The following is a 19,388-nucleotide window of genomic DNA, read 5'->3' on the forward strand; positions in this document are numbered from 1 at the left end:
CATTTTCTATCTGCATAGCTGAAGAGTTGAGAGTTTAAGAAAGGTAGGAAGGTCCGGCTGCAATGGCTGTTGATAATATCTGTCAGCTGGATTTTGCTGGTTGGGGGAAATAAGCTCATGCAGATCAGTTAAAAGTTCGTCATAAAGTGATAACTGGGGCATGGTAGGCTCTGGTATAGGTGGTGGCACCAAAGGAATATCAGAGTGGAGGTCCGTCTGTAGAATCACGGCCTCAATCCGCAGTATCCTCAGGGGAAAGAGAACTAAGAACTTCCTCAACCTCCTCAGAGGAGAGGAAAGAGGGATCAGCTTCCATGTTGTGCTCCTGAGTCTGTAAGGAGTCTAGGACAGAGCGAACCGAAGCCCAGATTGACCAAATTGTGGGCGGAATAATAAGTTCCCCTTTATGAGCAATTTTGAATTGTCTGCCAATCTCATCCCAATCTTTAAGTTCTAAAGTTCCCTCAGTAGGAAACCAAGGGCAAAGAAGATCTACAACCTCAAACAGTTCAATTAACTTATCAGTAGATATTTTTTACACCTCCTTCTTTAAGGAGAGTTTTTATAAAGTTTAAATAAGCCAAGTACTTGGTACTGGCCTGTCCCGTGGTGTCCCCAGGATACTCTGAGTGCCCAAGCTTACCACCAAGCTTATTGACTACAATCCTCAGGAATCTGTCATCAGTAGTCCTCCGCTGAGTTCCGCGCTCAAGGTGCACCTTCACACAGTGAGAGAGAAATCCTTGTTGGGAGCCAGGTGTAAGGTCCAGCCCTACAGGGCCTGTGGGTTTTCTCTTGGTGTGTGGAGATGAGAGATCATAGAAAAATAAGACACGAGACAAAGAGAGTAAGAAAGCCAGCTGGACCCAGGGGGCCACTACCACCAAAACGCGGAGACCAATAGTGGCCCAGAATGCCTGGATGCATTGCTATGTATTGTATTCAAGGCAAGGAGGCAGGGTAAGGAGAGTGAGTCATCCCAAGTAATTGACAAGGTCAAGCAAGTCACGTGTCCATGTGACGGGGGCCTTTCCCTTTGTGGTAGCCAAAACAGAGGGGGAGGACAGCATACATCAGCGTTTTTTCTATGCACTTATCAGAAAGATCAAAGACTTTAATACTTGCACTAATTTTGCTACTGCTATCTTCTAGGAACTTAAAAGAGGCACCAGGTGTACAGGCGGAACATGAAAGTGAACAAGGAGCGTGACCACTGAAGCACAGCACCACAGGGAGACATTTAAGCCTCCAGATGACTGCGGGCAGGCCTGGCTAATGTCAGGCCTTCCACAAGAGCTGGTGGAGCAGAGTGTTCTCTAACTCCCCCAAGGAAAGGGAAACTCCCTTTCCTGGTCTGCTAAGTAATGGGTGACTTCCCAGGCACTGGCGCTACCGCTAGACCAAGGAGCCCTCAAGTGGCCCTTATCTGGGTGTGACCGAGGGCTCACACTCTTGTCTTCTGTTCACTTCTCACAATGTCCCTTCAGCTCCTGATTCTGTATGGCCTGGTTTTTCCTCAGTTATAATAACAAAGATTAATACTAAAAACTAATAATAATATCCATATACATACTCTATATCATATGTCTAATATAACTTTCTTTTATCCTATTTTCTTTATTATATTGGAACAGCTTGTGCCTTCAGTCTCTTTCCTCGGCACCTGGGTGGCTTTCCGCCCACACTGACTGAGCCAAGTGAATGGAAAGTAAGTCAGACTCTGGTGATATACACGTGGTAAACGTGAACGCAGTGATCTGCACACCATATCTACTGAGCCAGGTGAATCAAAAAGTAGACTCAGCAGAGTGATGTTCACGCGGTAACTCAAAGTCAGTCATCTTCATACTACATCTAACTGAGCCAAGTGAATCGAAAATTAGACTCTGGAGAGTGAAGTACATGCCATAAACTTAAATGACAGGCTCTTCATTGCCCTCTGACTGAGCCAGGTGAACTGAAATGTAGTTAGACTCTAGATAGTGACATACACGTGACGAACATGAATGCAGCGATATTCATACCACATCTGACTGAGCCAAGTGAATTGAAAAGTGGTCAGACTCCTAATAGTGACATACACACCATGACATTGAAGGCACGATCTTCATACTGCATGTGAGTGAGCCAAGTGAATCGAAAAGAAGTCAGACTCTGGATAGTAACATACACATAGAAAACTTGAATGCAGGCCAGGCGCGGTGGCTCAAGCCTGTAATCCCAGCACTCTGGGAGGCCGAGGCGGGCAGATCACGAGGTCAGGAGATCGAGACCATCCTGGCTAACACGGTGAAACCCCGTCTCTACTAAAAAAAAATACAAAAAACTAGCTGGGCGAGGTGGCGGGCGCCTGTAGTCCCAGCTATTCGGGAGGCTGAGGCAGGAGAATGGTGTAAACCCGGGAGGCGGACCTTGCAGTGAGCTGAGATCTGGCCACTGCACTCCAGCCCGGGCGACAGAGCGAGACTCCGTCTCAAAAAAAAAAAAAAAAAAAAAAAAGAAAACTTGAATGCAGCAATCATGTTACAGGAAAGGTGCCCCAATCGAGACCCCAAAAGAGGGTTCTTGAATCTCACACAAGAAAGAATTCAGGGTGAGTTCGCAGTGAAAAGTAAAAGCAAGTTTTTTAAGAAGGCAAAGTGGTGAAAAAACAGCTACTCCAGTCGGGCGCAGTGGCTCACACCTGTAATCCCAGCACTTTGGGAGGCTGAGGCAGGCGGATCACAAGGTCAGGAGATCAAGACCATCGTGGCTAACACGGTGAAACCCCATCTCTACTAAAAATACAAAAAATTAGCCGGGCGTGGTGGTGGGCGCCTGTAGTCCCAGTTACTCGGGAGGCTGAGGCAGGAGAATGGCGTGAACCCGGGAGGTAGAGGTTGCAGTGAGCCGAGATCGTGCCACTGCGCACTCCAGCCTGGGTGACAGAGCAAGACTCCGTCTCAAAAAAAAAACAACGGCCGGGCGCGGTGGCTCAAGCCTGTAATCCCAGCACTTTGGGAGGCCGAGACGGGCGGATCACGAGGTCAGGAGATCGAGACCATCCTGGCTAACACGGTGAAACCCCGTCTCTACTAAAAAATACAAAAAACTAGCCGGGCGCGGTGGCGGGCGCCTGTAGTCCCAACTACTTGGGAGGCTGAGGCAGGAGAATGGCGTGAACCCGGGAGGCGGAGCTTGCAGTGAGCTGAGATCCGGCCACTGCACTCCAGCCTGGGCGGCAGAGCGAGACTCCGTCTCAAAAAAAAAAAAAAAAAAAAAAAAAACCCAAAAAAACAAAACCAAAAAAAAACACCTACTCCATAGACAGAGCAGGACGTTCCCAAAAGAGGAGGAACACATCTACCCTACATACAATGCTTGTATATATGGGGATATGTGCTCTGCTACAAGGGTTTGTGATAAAAGATTAATGTTCTTAATTACTGTATTTTGCAAGAACTGATATTATCATCTTTGAAGCAAAATTAGGAATGCCTTTATTCTCCAGATATCGAGATATCTGGACATTGCCATGTCTGGGTCTGTTTAGTAAACATTATTAATTCGTTCCCTTAACCATAAACATCTAGAGGCTAGGAATGCCTGACTTTCTCAGAATCCAGCCCAGAAAGTCCCAGCCTCATTTTCCTAGCCCTCACTCAAAATGGAGTCTCTTTGGTTCAAACACCTCTGACATATCTCCCCACTCCCTTTACAAGAGGACCCTTAATCCTAAGCTTTGCAGAGGGACGAAGATCTGTCTTGTGTAGCTTCTTCAGGTTGAATTGGGATAATGATATTGCTGCCTAACTATTAGGGTTTCTTGCATTTGGGGTAGAGAAAAGCTCAGAGAGCGTTGGTATGGTGAAGGTCGTTCATAACTCTTGAGTTCTGATGAAAGGTGGTATCTGGAAGATTAGTAAGTGTCCAATTTAAGAAAGCATTGAGTGAGCTTGTCTTGCATTCCTACACAAAGAGCTCAACCACAATATTTTCCACAGCAGCAAAGCAAAATAAGTAAAATTATGCCAAGTAAACTAAACAGGAAGTCTTCCCAAGAACTGGGCAGTTGTTGAAACCAAGCCGATATAGGGTCAACTGACAGCACACCAATGGGAGAGATATGAGTGTCTAAAGCTTTCATAGACCGGGTAATAGTATGTGAATAGTCAAAAACATAAATGCAACATTTGATTTTGATCAAAGCACATGTTTCCCCTTGGGCTGCTGTTAAAACGTTCACATACCCAACAGTTTGTCTGATTACGTAGAGAGGCTAAAGTCTATGCCCACTCAATAAATATGTTACTCTCTGCATGATTCCAACTTCTACCCAAAAGTAGAATCCCAATCCGTATCTTTATGTTACCCATCCCTTTCATTTCTTCTGAACAGGAGTCAGAGGTCACTGCTTGGCTCACAGGAATAAACGGGATCAGTCTCTTGTGTTCCACCAGATTGTGGGACTTCATAAGAGACAGGTTTCATTCGAGATAAGTGGACCCAGCTGTTTATTCCCAGAAGTTTAACTATAGCTGGCGTACTGAGGAGAACTTGGTAGGGTCCCTTCCATTTTGGGGAAAGTTGATCTGCTGGGAATACTTCCTTCCAAGTTTCTAATAGGACTCAATCTCCTGGCTGGGTTGTAACAAGTCTCTTTCTTAGTGGGGGAAGGGAGTCTTTGGTTTCCATATTTAAGGAGTGCATTTTGCACTTGTTCTAAGTTGATCACATAATTCTGTAGCTTGAAAGTATCTATGTCTATTAGGAGGTCTGTAGTTAAGAAAGGCCTTCCATACATAACTTTAAAAGTGGTGAGCAGTATATTTCCCTTAGGGGCCACTCGAACCCATAATAAGGCTACAGGTAATAACGACAGACAGGTTTCTGATGTCTCCTGGCATAGTTTAGCAAGAGTCCTTTTTAGAGCTTGATTACCTCTTTCTACTTTCCCTGAAGACTGTGGCCTCCATGCCAAGTGAAGGCGGTACTGAATTCCTAGGGCTGAAGATACATTTTGGGTAACTGTCACTGTGAAAGATGGCCAATGATCGCTCTGTAAACTCAGGCAGCCCAAATCTAAGACGTATTTCCTTTAACAGGAGTTTAGAAACTTCAATTGCCTTTTCAGACCAGGTAGGAAAAGCCTGAACCAACCAGTAAAGGTATCAATGAATAATAATAAATATTTAAACTTTTTACGTAGGGGCATCTGGGTATAGTCTATTTGTCAGTCTTCAACAGTGTACACTCCCCTATGCTGAATAGGCCTTATTAGAGGAGGTAGTAAAGATTGGTTATTTGGGTTATTCCAGGCACATAGGTCACAGGCCTGAGTTACCTGCTTTACTGTTTTAAGTAAGTCTTTTCCTACAAAAAGCGTGGGCATTAATTGAAACAGGGAATCTCCTTCCAGATGAGTAGAGTCGTGCAAACACTTAGCTATTTTCCACTGATTAGCACCTGGTAGTAACAGCTTGTTGTCATTGATGAGCCAGCCAGAACGATCTTGAATTAAACCCTGACCTTTAGCCCATTCTTGTTCCTCTTCAGTATACCTAGGTTCTGTCATTATCATGGCTCAGAGCACTAACATGCCAACAGGTCCAACTGGCTCCTTTAATGCTGCTGCCTTAGCAGCTGCATCTGCAAAGGAGTTTCCCTTAGCCACACCAGAGTCTCCTTTTTGATGTCCTCTACAATGGATTACAGTTACTTCCTTGGGCAGCAAAACAGCATCCAATAGATTCCAAATTTATAAGTGATGTTTTATAGGGGAACCCTTAGCAGTTAGAAGGCCCCGTTCCTTCCAGATAGCAGCATGAGCATGAAGTGCCAGAAAGGCATACTTAGAACCAGTATAAATGTTAATTCTTAAGTCCTTTCCCAATCGCAGGGCTCTATTAAGAGCTGTTAATTCAGGCTGGGCACGATGGCTCATGCCTGTAATCCCAGCACTTTGGGTGGCTGAGGTGGGCGGATCACTTGAGGTTGGGAGTTCAAGACCAGCCTGACCAACATGGAGAAACCCCATCTCTAATAAAAAATACAAAATTAGCCAGATGTGGTGGTGCATGCCTGTAATCCCAGCTGCTTGTGAGGCTGAGGCAGGAGAACTGCTTGAACCTGGGAGGTGGAGGTTGTGGTGAGCCAAGATTGTGCCACTGCACTCCAGCCTGGGCGACAAGAGCAAAACTCTGTCTCAAAAAAAAAAAAAAAGCTGTTAATTCTCCCTTTTGAGGTGATGTAGAAGCTGGTAAGGCCTGAGAGTCAATTAACTTGTGTTGACTGACAACAGCATACCCAGCTTTTCTGTTTCCCTGGTGCACAAAGTTATTTCCATCTGTAAACCATTCTCCTTTGGGATTATCCAGAGGCTCATTTTTTAAATGTGGACGGCTGGAGTAAACTTGCTCCATAACTTGTATCCAAGAACGATCTGAGGTGCCTGTGGGTTCTGGCAAGTAGGTAGCTGGATTAAAATCTGGCATACTTTTATCAGTGTTATATCAGGAGCATCTAGCAGCAAAGCCTGGTATTTATTCACAGGAAAGGAGAGGAAGCAATTTCTGTCTGCCTTGTGATTTCCAAAATATACTACTGTTTGCAGCTGAGTTCATAAATCCCTTCCCAACAAGGGTGGGGCATTCAGGAGAAAACCAAAGTCCCTGAAGAGAAGCTTAAAGGATAGGTAAAATGGCGTCTATGGGCTTGTCTATCTATCCCCTTGACCATACAGTTTTGGGGTGACAAAGGCCCATTATAATGGGTCAAAACAGAGTATGCATTCTAGAAGGAAGTTAATATATTCTTACCTGCCATGTCAAGAGTTATCTGAGGCTTTTCAGAAGATATGGCTAGTTGTCCGACGAGGTGTAGTAGAAGGTCTCAGGCCCCATCACTCTTGGGCTTGCCTGGTTGTTTTGGCAATCTGGTTTGGGTGCAGATGGCTGCTGTAAGGTACATGGATGTGCTTTGGTCAAGGAATAGCCCGAGGCAGATTTCCAGGCCTGCCTGACTCAGTGAGACTGGTGCACAAGCGCTCACCTCCACTTGTTATATAACCTGTTTGTGTAAGCTCATACTTGGCTCTACACCACTACCGTCTGTAAGAGGTGTAACTGCCCTGCTGACACTGTGCACGGGGGCTCAATGTGGCTCAACATGGCTCTTGTGCAGGCACAGGTACCCAGAAAGAGAGTGAAGCTACTGACCCCTGTAAGGGAGAATGACTGGCTGGCGGATGGACAGAGGGGAGCCAGGACATGACTTGGCTTGTGCCCAAAGAGAAAGGTTAAGCTACTAATCTTAGAGCTGGCCGGCCTTGCAGGCCAGTTGTGCAGCTGTGCATAGGAGCCAGATGCTGAGAGGAGCCAAAGAGTCAGAGCAGACAGCCGAGATAAAGACGAACAATATAAAAGAGCTAGTGAGAGAACTGCTGATGAGAGAGCTGCTGAATAAAACTACATTTCACCTGCCTACACTCCCCCAAGTGTTCTTTCACCTATTCATCTATCCACCCATTCCTCTCAGACCTCAGCAAGGGGTGCACCCTAACTCTGGGCATGACATTTGTTGTAGTTATGGCCCTGGACCTAACAACTCCCTTTGGAGGAAGACTGGGCAATCCCTCTTCCAATGACCAGTTTCCTTAGTGTGCACACTGATTCATGCCCAAAGCACGCTGACTTGGACAACCAGCTTTGGGCTTCCCTTTTCAGCTTCCCTTGTTCAGTCCAAGAGTCAGGAGAGCAACTCTATGTGGGAGGTGAGCTTAAGGCTGTAGCCAAGAGCTACACCTTGTGGGAGGTCCTTCTTGCTCCTCTTTCTGCCTCCTCTGCTTTGCCCCTGTTATTAAAAACTAAGGATGCCATATCCAAAAGCTGTTTCATAGGAGTCTAGGGACACATAGCCACATGGTGGGTTGTTTTTTTGTTTTTGTTTTTGTTTTTTTGCCTTTTTTTTTGAGACAGAGTCTCGCTCTGTCTCCCACGCTGGAGTACAATGGCGCAATCTGGGCTCACTGTAACCTCCACCTCATGGGTTCAAGCAATTCTCCTGCCTCAGCCTTCCAAGTAGCTGGGATTACAGGCACTTGTCACCACGCTCGGCTAATTTTTGTATTTTTAGTAGAGATGGGGTTTCGCCATGTTGACCAGGCTGGTCTTGAACTCCTGACCTCAAGTGATCCACCGCCTCAGCCTCCCAAAGTGCTGTGATTAGGGGCTTGAGCCACCACACTGGCTCCCATGGCTGCTTTTTGTAGTTTCCTGTGGATATCAGGGGCAGACTGGGTTATAAAATGTCCTCCCAAAAGGGTCTGTCCTTCCTTTGTGGCAGGATCAGTGATATTATACTTCCTGATTGCTTCAACTAAATGCCCTTGAAATAAAACTGGATTCTCATCTTTATCCTGAGAATCTTCCTTAACCTGTTCATAGTTAATAGGCTTTTTCATACATTTCTTCATCCCTTCCAACAAACAAGTGACCATATGATCTCTCCTCCCCAAGTCCTCACTGCCCCTTTGATAGTTCCACTCTGCATCTTGATCTAGAACTGCTATACTTCCTGCCTGATATATCATATGGTTCGGGTCGCGAGCCAATACCTCATCTGCATGGGTCCTAGCTGTCCCCAAAATGCATTGTTTCTCTTCCACTGTACAACACAGAGACAACAAAACATGCGGATCCTATCAAGTTAAACTATAGGTCAGAGTTGATTCTCAAACTTATCTATAAATTGTCCTGGATCTTCAGAGAAATTACCAACCTTCTCTCTATATAGAGGCAAATCAGACGTAGAAAAGGGAACATGTACTCTCACAGTGCCCTCTTCCCAGTTTGCCACTTCTCTAAGTGGACACAGATGTCCCCTTGGAGGTTGATAGGAGGCCCCACTATGAGTAGTACTCGCTGGGTTGAGTTCCGTGGGGAGTGGTGGGTATAGAGTGGGACTAGCTGGGTAAGGAGAAGGGACGAAGGGTTCTCAGGAACTTTCAGGTGGACTAAAGGGAGAAAGAACTGACACACCTGAACCTTTAGAACTGACAGAAGGAGGTTCTGCTCGACCCAAAAATGCCCGCTGAACCACGGCGGGGCTTGCATTAAAGGATCACCTAGTATGTCTAGATCTTTTTCTTCTTTTCCTCTCATCAAACATGATTCACATTATCCAAATAACATAAGTGAGCTGAGCCATGAATCTTAGATAAACCACAACATGGACTTCAACAAAAATGTCAAATAAGGCAAAATAAATGAAGAGGATTTAGATAAGAACAACCAGAGCAAGCAACAGCAGCAGTATGGATTGGAAAAGCAAAGCAAAGCCGGTTTGCCCGAATCCAAGAAAGGAAAGTTTTTTTGTTTTTGTTTTGAGACAGTCTCGCTCTGTTGCTAAGACTGCTGGAGTGCAGTAATACAATCTCCGCTCACAGCAAACTCCGCCTCCCAAGTTCAAGCGATTCTCCTGCCTCGGCCTCCCAAGAAGCTGGGATTACAGACATGCACCACCACACCCAAGTAATGTTTGTATTTTTAGTAGAAATGGGGTTTCACCGTGTTAGACAGGATGGTCTTGAACTCCTGACTTCAGGTGATTGGCTCACCTCAGCCTCCCAAAGTGCGGGGATTGCAGGCGTGAGACACCGCACTTGGCCATAAAGGAGCTTTTTTAGTGTGCAAAATGAAACAAAACAGCAAGGAGAAAAGTCCCCTGATTTCCATCGTAATGCTTCTCAATCACACTTAGCATAGCAGCAACAGAACCATATCTATCTAATCTTATTGCTCATAGTTGTTAAATACCAAATCTCAATCAGCAATTTTAGAGACGGATCCTCCAATGCTTGTTGTTCTCAGTGTTTCACAAGCAAACGGAGGGAAATTGGGAAGGACACAGGAGAATAAAGTAAAATCCCTAAGACCAGTTAAATGAAGTCTCCTGAAAATGACAGTGAAACGGAGACAGCAACCAAGACAAGGAGGACAAGGCAGATTAATACCAAGAGCATAGCTTGCGGTGTGAAACCTATTTTTTAGCCGAGAGGGACTTCACTGAGGGGCCTCTAACCCCCTAAATCTTAGAAGGGACTCTAACCCTCCTAGGTTGGGCCTCTAACCCGAGGTCAAGCATCCTTGCCTTTTATTAAGAGGGGCCTCTAACCCACTCTCTTTTAGGAAAGACTCCAACTCCACTAAGTTGGGTCTCTAACCCAACCCCATTCTTTACCCGGGCACTCCACCACTTACCCAAAGTCGTCCAATCAGTGCTGCAGTCTACTTCCTTTGGGTTGGGTGAGTTTCTTCAGTATCGTCCCTTCCGTCGTTCGCCAGAAATATGTTATAGGGCCCCAACACTTACCCAAAGCACTACAGTCCCATCTGTGGTCGCCAGAAATATGTCACAGGAAAAGGGCCCCGATCCAGACCCCAAGAGAGGGTTCTTGGATCTCGCGCAAGAAATAATTCACGGCAAGTCCGCGGTGCAAAATAAAAGCAAGTTTATTAAGAAAGTAAAGTGAAAGAACAGCTACTCCAAAGACAGAGTAGGACGTTCCCGAAACTAAGAGAAGGAACGTATCCACCCTAGGTACAATGCTTGTATACATGGGGAGAGGTGCTCTGCTACAAGGGTTTGTGATAAAGGATCAATTTTAATTATTATATTTTGCAAGAATCCCTATTACTATCTTTAAAGCAAAATTAGGAACGCCTTTGTTCTCCAGATATCCAGCTATCTGGACACTTGGGTCTCTTTAGTAAACATTAATTTATTCCCTTAACCGTAAACATCTGACAGCTAGGAATATCCTTCAGAGAATGCACGCCCGTAAATCCCGGCCTCATTTTTCTAGCCCTCACTCAAAATAGGGTCGCTTCGGGTTCCAATGTCTCTGACACTCATACTACATATGACTCAGCCACGTTAATGGAAAAAATAGACTGGATAGCGACGTACCCGCAGAAAACGAGTGTAACATCTGTCATACAGATCTGACTACAGTCAGACCCTGCACAGTTAAGTAGAGGCGGCAAACTTGAATGCAACGATCTTCATACCGCATCCCACAGAGCCACGTAAATCCAAAAGCAGTCCGACTCTGGATAGTGAAACACATGCGGTAAACTTGAATAGAAAAATATTTATACTGCCTTGGATGGAGACACGTAAATGAAAAAGCAGTCCCACTTGGGATAGTGAAGTACGGGCGCTGAACTTAAACAGAACAATCCGCATATTGTATGTGAGTAAACCAAGTAATAACAAAGAGCAGTCAGATTACGGAGGCTGATGGAGACCGATGTGAGTGCAGTAATCTTTAACTCAATGATCGTCACGCCGCAACCAAGTGAAACCGAAAGCAACTAAGCTCTCCCAAGCACGCGCGGCCAGCTTAAAAACAACGGTGCTAATAGTCAATGATCCGACGTAAACGTGCAAACGTAAAGCACCGGCGGCCAATGTAAAAACAGCGGCGCTAATAGACGCCAATGATCCGACGTAAACGTGCAAACGTAAAGCACGGGCGGCCAATGTAAAAACGACGGCGCTAACAGACGCCAATGATCCGACGTAAACGTGCAAACGTAAAGCACGGGCGGCCAATGTAAAAATAGCGACGCCAATGATCCGACGTAAACGTGCAAACGTAAAGCACGGGCGGCCAATGTAAAAATAGCGGCGCCAACGGGCCCAAAAGAACCGATGTAAACGCGTAAAAGTAAGGAACACACGGTGAACTTAAATACTAGGGTGCTAACAGGCCGTGACGACCAGACTTACGCGGCGAGGTATTGTCTTCTGAGATGCTGAAGGCCCAACGTAAACGCTACGACACTGTCGCTTTTGTGAAGATCACACGTTGAAAACCTCCCGCTGCTGATGGCCACAGGAAAACACGCTGATAATCTTACTTTTGTAACGGGCGCACAGCGTAGGAAATAAAAAAAACACTCATACAAAGAAACCAAAACGAACATTAAATCACCCTCATCACCGAATAAAGGTTTAAGAAAAAACTGTCGAGCTGAATCTTACAGACTAAACAGCCTCAAAATAGCACCCCTATCGTCCACTGCACCCCTTCTCCACACATCCTCAGCTCAGGGTGACAGATATCACCCTCAATAACTCTCTCTCCTACGTTGAAACTGTGTATCTTTATCCAAATTTTAAAACTTGCCTAAGTAATATTGTTACTGTTTCGGAGGATATTCATTTTCCTTTTTTGCTCCCATAAGTCCCGAGAGAAACAGCCATTTAAAATTTGCATGCCCCGCCCCAGACGCGCCGTGCCCTGCCTGCCAACCGCTGAACAGAAAAGAGCCTGTAAATCACTAGGATCTTGGGAAAGCTCCTTCGGCTTCATTGCCCTTCAGGAGGAAAAACCCAGAACGAAAAAGACACGAAGAACTCTATGGGGCTATTCTTTCCTCCCCCTCCCTCCTCCCCTCCCCTCTCCCTCCCTCCTTCTTCCCTTCACCTCCCTCTCCCTCCTCCTCCCCCTCTCGTCCTCACCTAGCCGGCATCCGACATTTCTTTAAACTTTTATTCACACATACGTTGAGAGAATTGTTTGGTGAACACCCGTATTCCCATCACCTAAAGTCATCTTGCTGTACTTGCTTTATTATGTGTTACAGACACGTAATTACATATTTTCTATAGCTGCGCACATGGAGACAGGTACTCAGGTCTCGTCCCTCTAGCCCTTTCTCAACTGTCTGGTCCGGCAAGTTTTCGAGGAGGCCAGGGTGCAGGCCCCGGGGGAGCACATGCTCTGACTGGTTCCAGGGCTGGGCGGAGCCTTGGGAAAGGGGCCCCTGGAAGAGTTAAAGAAACAGGAAATAAACACTAAGAGTTTTCGCTCTTGTTGCCGAGGCTGGAGTGCAATGGAGCGATCTCGGCTCACCACAACTTTGCCTGCCGGGTTCAAGTAATTCTCCTGCCTCAGTCTCCCGAGTAGCTGGGATTACAGGAGCGCGCCACCACGCCTGGCTAATTTTTGTTTGTTTGTTTGTTTGTTTGTTTGTTTTTAGTAGAGACAGGGTTTCAACATGTTAGCCAGGCTGGTCTCCAACTCCTGACCTCAGGTGATCTACCCACCTCGGCCTCCCAAAGTGCTGGGATTACAAGCCTGAGGCACGGCACCCAGTCCCATATTACTATCTTTAAAGCAAACTTGAATGCAACGATCTTCATACCGCATCCCACAAAGCCACGTAAATCGAAAAGCAGTCCGACTCTGGATAGTGAAACACATGCGGTAAACTTGAACTGAAAGATGTTTATACTGCCTCGGATAGACACGTAAATGAAAAAAACCGTCCCGCTTCGTAAAGTAGGGGCGCTAAACTTAAACATAACGATCCGAATATCGCATCCGAGTGTGCCAAGTAATAGCAGAGACCAGTCAGAACACGGATACTGATGTAGGCGCGGTAACCTTTAATCCAATGATCGTCACACCACATGTGACTAAACCAAGTGAAATCTAAAGCAGCCACACTCTCGAAAGTACACGCTGCTGACTTACATACACACAAGTGTGCTAACAGGCCCCGACGATCCAATGCAGACGCGTGGAGGTAACGAAAGAACCTCCCATTCCACCTTGTCAGCAGACAGCGTTTAGAGATCTCCTTTGCTGATGTAATGCGAAATAACGGTAACTGACAGTGCAAGTCCCGCACTTAACCTCAGCCTAAATGACCAAGGCGCTGTAGGCATTAGCGTTCCTTCACAGCCCTCCTCCTCTTAGAGCCAAGTGTATTAATAGGTCCCGACAATCTGAGTGGAGATGACAAGACGCTCCCATTCTATGAGTGGAGATAACAAGCTCATGACAAAACTCGGGTGCTCCCCCCATTGGTACCCAGCAGGCAGCACCAGCCCCCGCTCCCAGAGCCCTCCATCCTGCCCCTTCCCAAACCCCCATCAAAACACCAACCCAGTCTCCTCGCTCTCAAGTCGTTTTCCGACCTGCCTGGGAGCCCCTCTGATTCCCAGAGCACCTCATTTTGTTAGTTATAAACCTTTCACACCTTCTCGGTCCCTGTGTGGTATCATCAGCCTCAACTTCCAAAATAAATTTTCGGTCAGTAGTGGGGGTGGGGTCCATCTAGTTCTGCAGAGTGGGAACAGCACAGAAGCTGTCGGACTTGCTGTGCACATATTCCAATTTGGGTGGAAAAGCCTCCCCACTGGACTGGGTGGCCTCTTGTCAGTGACAAAACCAAGGGATTTGCTACTCTCTCATTTACACACACTGGTTACTGAGTGCCTCCTGTTGAACACTCTCACTTCCGGGGAAAATTCGTTGTTCCAGACCAAGCTCACTACTGTCTTCACTGGACATTTCTAAGAGGTGCTTTTGGTCCCAGGGAAATACCCCGGAAGCTGTGAAGTACAACAGCCTTAGGCCCTGTCCCAAAGATTCTAATTTAATGGCTGTAGGGTGGGGCTAGGACCTCAGGATGATTCACTCCACGGAGCTATCGAGCTATTGTCCTCAACTATAGCCAAGCGGTGATAAGCACTGTTAGACACAGAAGGAATTTATACTCCCCTTCAGGAAAGACCTTTGTAGGTATGACCTCCTTTGGCTGTCATTGTTCAGAATGTTTGCAGGTCTGGCAAGAGCAAGTCTTAGGGTTAAGACTAAACCCAGTTTATAGGATTTAAGTCCTCTAGATGGGAGATGGGACAACTGGGGATGCTCACTTGTTCACATGTACATCTGCCTTGTGTATTTCCACCAGAAACTGTTCCTCATTATACTGTCTGTCTGGGCCGATCCCTCCTGTCATAAGTTGAGACAAGTAAATTACAAAGTCCTAATCATCTAATTTTGGTGGAGTCTTTAGGTTTTTCCAAATATAAGATTACATCACCTTCAAACAAGGATAATTTGACTTCTTCCTGTCCTTTGTCTCAAAAAAAAAAAAAAAAAAAAAAAAAGTCTGTCTGTCACCCAGTCTGGAATGCAATGGCACGATCTCCGCTTACTGCAACCTCCGTCTTCCTGGTTTAAGCGATTCTCACGTCTCAGCCTACCGAGTAGCTGGAACTACAGGTGTCTGCCACCATACCCAGCTAATTTTTTTATTTTTGTAAAGGCGAAATTTCACCATGTTGCCTAGGTTGGTCTTGAACCATTGGACTCAAGCAATTATCCTGCCTCTGCCCCCCAAAGTGCCAGGATTACAGGTGTGAGCCACTGCGTCCAGCCAGAATAATTTCAATCTCTGGTAAATGCACCTGATAGAATTCTGCATTTCCAATTTCTTTTTTTCCTTTCCTTTCCTTTCCTTTTCTCCTTCCCTCCCTCCCTCCCTCCCTTCCTTCCTTCCTTCCTTCTGACAGAGTTTCTCTCTTGTTGCCCAAGCTGAAGTGCAATGGCATGATCTCAGCTCACCACAGCCTCCTCTTCCCAGGTTCAAGCAATTCTCCTGCCTCAGCCTCCCGAGTAGCTGGGATTACAGGCATGTGCCATCACGCTAGGCTAATTTTGTATTTTTTGTAGAGACGGTTTCTCCATGTTGGTCAGACTGGTCTCGAACTCCTAACCTCAGGTGATCTGCCTGCCTCGGCCTTCCAAAGTGCTGGGATTACAGGTGTGAGCCACCACGCCTGGCCATTTTCTCCAGTTTCTTTAAATTTCCTCAAAATTGCTATTTTGAATTCTCTGTCTGAAATGCCACGTCTCAGTTTCTCTGGAATTGGTCCCTGGTGCCTCACCAAACATGGTTTGGTGAGATCATGTTTTCTTGGATGATCTTGACGCTTGTGGATGTTTGTTTTATGTGCGCATGGAAGAATTAGGCATTTATTGTATTTTTCACAGTATTGTTTCTGTGTGTTCTTCTTGGGAAGGCTTTCTGGGTATTCCAGGATATGTGTGCCCCAAGCCCAATCATGCCGTGATTCTTACAGTAGAGGTACTACCCTGGTGGTCTTGGATGAGATCCGGAAGAATTCTCTGGATTACCAGGCAGAGACTCTTGTTCTTTTCCCTTACTTTCTCCCAAATAAATGGAGTCTCTCTCTGTGCTGAGATGCCTAAGCAACCCTGTGCTGGTTCAGACCCAAACCCAGCACAGCACCGGGTCTCACTCAAAGGCCTGCTATATTCACTACCCGGCTACCACCTATATTCCCTCAAGGTCGTAGAGCTCTAAGATCAGGTGGCCAAGCCAGCCAGGATTATGTCCCTCCCTTTAGGGCAGTGAGCTCCCCCAAGCCCTGCATGGGTGCTGGGATGCTGTCTATGAGCCAAGGTTTGGAGTCAAGACCTTAGAAATGTAACTGATGTTTTATTCTACTGCAGTTAAGCTCCTATGCAAACCACGAGAAAAAAGTTCTCCCCACTTCTGGCTAACTGCGAGATGCCTCCGACGGGGCCTCCTAGTCAAACAACCCTTCTTATTCGCAGGGACCAGGCGCGGATTCCTGAGTAAGAGGCTTCAGCTCCCTGACGGGATGAATTAAAAAGTGTAAAGGTTGGGCGCAGTGGCTCAGGCCTGTAACCCTAGCATTTTGGGAGGCCAAGGCGGGCGGATCACTTGAGTTCAGGAGACAAACCTGGCCAACATGGTGAAACTGTCTGTCCTAAAAATACAAAAATTAGCCAGGCGTGGTAGCGCAAGCCTGTAGTCCCAGCTACTCGGGAGGCTGAGGCGGGAGGATCGCTTGAACCCAGGAGGCGGAGGTTGCAGTGGGCCGAGATGAGGCCACTTCAGCCTGGGCAACATAGTGAGACTCGGTATCCAAAAAAAAAAAAAAAAGAAAAGAAAAAGAAAAAATAAGAGCAGTTGGGAGGCAATAATATGAAAACCGAGAAAAAAGTAACTGCATCGTTAGTCAAGGGGTAAGACTAAATAAACCAAATCGCATCCGGCGTTGGCTTATGACTGATTATCCTGCTTGCTTCGTGTTTTATCTGTGGGGTCCAAAAATCAGCAGTGCACCTCTTGGCACATCAGGTTGGCGACAAGCGGTTCTTACTTTATCAAGCCTCGGAACGTAAAAATATACTTCCAAGTGCTTGCTCGTTTACCTTCAATCCAATTGAAAACAAAAGAGCTTCAACCATCACGCCACACCCACGTAAAAAAAGAAAAACCTCGAAAAACAACCAAACCAACATAAACTCACCTATATTTTACGATTTCCCCCGAAGGGGGTGCACCGTTCTTAAAAATACTGCAATAGCAGGTAAACGCGTGGAACGGATGGAGCAAATTTCTATGCCACCTCTCTGCTCCAAAAACCCACTTAACATGTTGTCTTCGGATAAAGAACGTATACAGATATTAAACTGATAAAAACACACTCATTTTAGCCAAAAGGCCGAAAAGCAATACTGCCTACTTTCTTTGGCCACAGCAGTCCTTCTCCCACTCATCCTGAGCTCACGGTAAGAAAAATCAGCCTCAAATAAAGAAGCACTCTCTTCCCTAGGTTCACACCATGTTCCTTGTTACAATTTGTGACACTGCGTAAGTAATACTGTTACAACTTTGGGGGGATATTTACTTTCTCTTTTTGTTCCCAAAGCTCCCCAGCGAAACAGCCATTTTAAATTTGCATGCCCCGCCCCTCAAGCGCTGAGCTCCGTCCTCCCTGTAGGCTGGCCAGCCATGGAACAGGAGAGTGCTTGTGAATCACCGGAATCGCTGAGAAGCTCCTTCAGCTTCATTGCCCTTCAAGAGGAAAAGCCCACAACGAAATGGACTTGAAGAGTTGTATGAGGCTTTTCTTTCCAACATCTTTTTTTCTCTCTGTCTCCTCTCTTTTTCAGTCCTGACCTAGCTAGCATCCAACATTTCTTTAAACGTTTTTTCACACATACGTTGAAAGAATTGTTCGGTGAACACCCCTGTTACCACCATCTAACATAATCTCGGTGGACTTGCTTTATTTATTTATTTAAGAGGAATTCTCGCACTGTTGCCGGGGCTGGAGTGCAGTGGCGCCATCTCGGCTCACTGCAGCCTCCGCTTCCCGGGTTCACCTGATTCTCTTGCTTCAGCCTGCCAAGTAGGTGGGATTACAGGCGCACACCGGCACATCAGGCTAAATTTTTGTATTTTCAGTAGAGACGAGGTTTCACTATGTTGGCCAGACTGGTCTCTGTAAAGGTAAACTTTACAGAGGCTGGAGCCGAACGGGGAACAAAGACACAAGGCAAACAGCAGTGAGAATACCCTTTTATTAGGGCTTGCGGGCGAGGTTCCTTGGTCCAAAGGTGTGGGCCGAGGAAGTCGCGCTGAGGGAGGAGGGTAGGGGCTTCTGATAGCCTGAGAGGTAGGGAAGCTGGTTGTGCAAACAGGGCCTGGGGCGTCTTGAAACTACTAGGACAGGAGTTGAGTAAGGGTCATGAGGAAGGGGTCTTTGGAAACTGTCAACCGGAACTGCTATTTAGGAACTTGTGGAATGCAGGTGAGCTGCAGGTCATGGGGGAATGTGACTGCCCAGCGGGAACCTCTGATGTATGCAAGTCTGAGGGTGTGTTCAAAGAGGGAAGGAAGTCTGGAAACAAAGGGCCGGCTAGAACAAAGAGCCTCCTACGCCCAGTGGCGCCCCCATGTCGGGTCCGGGTTCCTGCCTAACAGTCTCCAACTCCTGACCTCCTGATCCGCCCGCCTAGGCCTCCCAAAGTGCTGGGATTACAGGCCTGAGCCACCGTACCCGGCCTGGGCTTACTTTATTAAATGTGTTATAGACATGTAATTACATATTTTGTATAGTTGACCACACCGAGACGGGCACTTACCTCTCTGTCCCTCTAGCCATTTCTCAACCGTCTGGACCCACGAGTTTCCGTTGAGGCCAGGGCGCAGCCCGGTGGGAGGGAACGCTGGTTCCCACAGGTTCGAGGGCTGAGCGGAGCCTTGGGAAACGGGCCCTGGTAATCTCTGCTCCCTGAGTGGCGCTGCGAAGCTGCTTCTGCCCGGGAAGGAGGCGAGGGGCGTGGAACCGCCGAGGGAACCACCAGTTTCGACGCCCTGGGGTGGGCCCGGAGGACCGAGTCGCTGGGGCGGCGAGGGGCAGGGGCTGGGAGGTGACCCCAGAGGGCGTCGAATCGGGCGGGGCCTCGTGTGCTTCCCACCCGTGGAGGGGGCGAGCCCAGGGAGGGCGGTATAGCATGGTGAGAGCGACCATTATTTCCCTGTGAAGGCGAGAGCTCAGACAAGCCACAGGGGGCCAGGGCCGAGAAACCGGAAGACGGCCGAGGAGACCATAGCACCCTCCCAGGAAAGAGAGCCCGAGGGCTTGGGCCAGGATGGGGGCAGTGCGGGGGCTGAGAAGTGGCCAGATTCTGGGTGTACTTTAAAAGCCGAGCTGATGGCCTTTGCGGACAGTTGGGATGAGGGGTGAGAGAAAGGAGTGCAGGG

The 19,388-nt window shown here is 47.1% G+C and overlaps 1 long non-coding RNA gene and 1 other non-coding gene across 6 annotated transcripts in view; both read right to left on the bottom strand.

Annotated features, from left to right (window-relative positions):
• The window catches only part of LOC126938632 (uncharacterized), a 31,278-nt gene extending 12,417 nt beyond the window's left edge, over positions 1 to 18,861 (bottom strand). For 3 of the 5 annotated variants that reach the window (XR_007720122.1, XR_007720121.1, XR_007720120.1), the window contains exon 1: positions 11,773 to 11,934. This is a non-coding gene — a long non-coding RNA (uncharacterized LOC126938632). Of the gene's footprint in view, positions 1 to 10,947; positions 11,090 to 11,772; positions 11,935 to 18,766 lie in introns of those variants that run through there. The other 2 variants (XR_007720119.1, XR_007720123.1) reach the window with 2 other exon arrangements.
• LOC126940088 (U2 spliceosomal RNA) lies at positions 17,169 to 17,352 on the bottom strand. The gene has a single exon (XR_007720605.1). It is a non-coding gene; the product is annotated as a U2 spliceosomal RNA (small nuclear RNA).
• Positions 18,862 to 19,388: the final 527 nt, after the last annotated feature.

Source organism: Macaca thibetana, chromosome 16 (genome assembly GCF_024542745.1).
Source record: "Macaca thibetana thibetana isolate TM-01 chromosome 16, ASM2454274v1, whole genome shotgun sequence".
In the NCBI taxonomy this organism is placed as follows: domain Eukaryota; kingdom Metazoa; phylum Chordata; class Mammalia; order Primates; family Cercopithecidae; genus Macaca; species Macaca thibetana.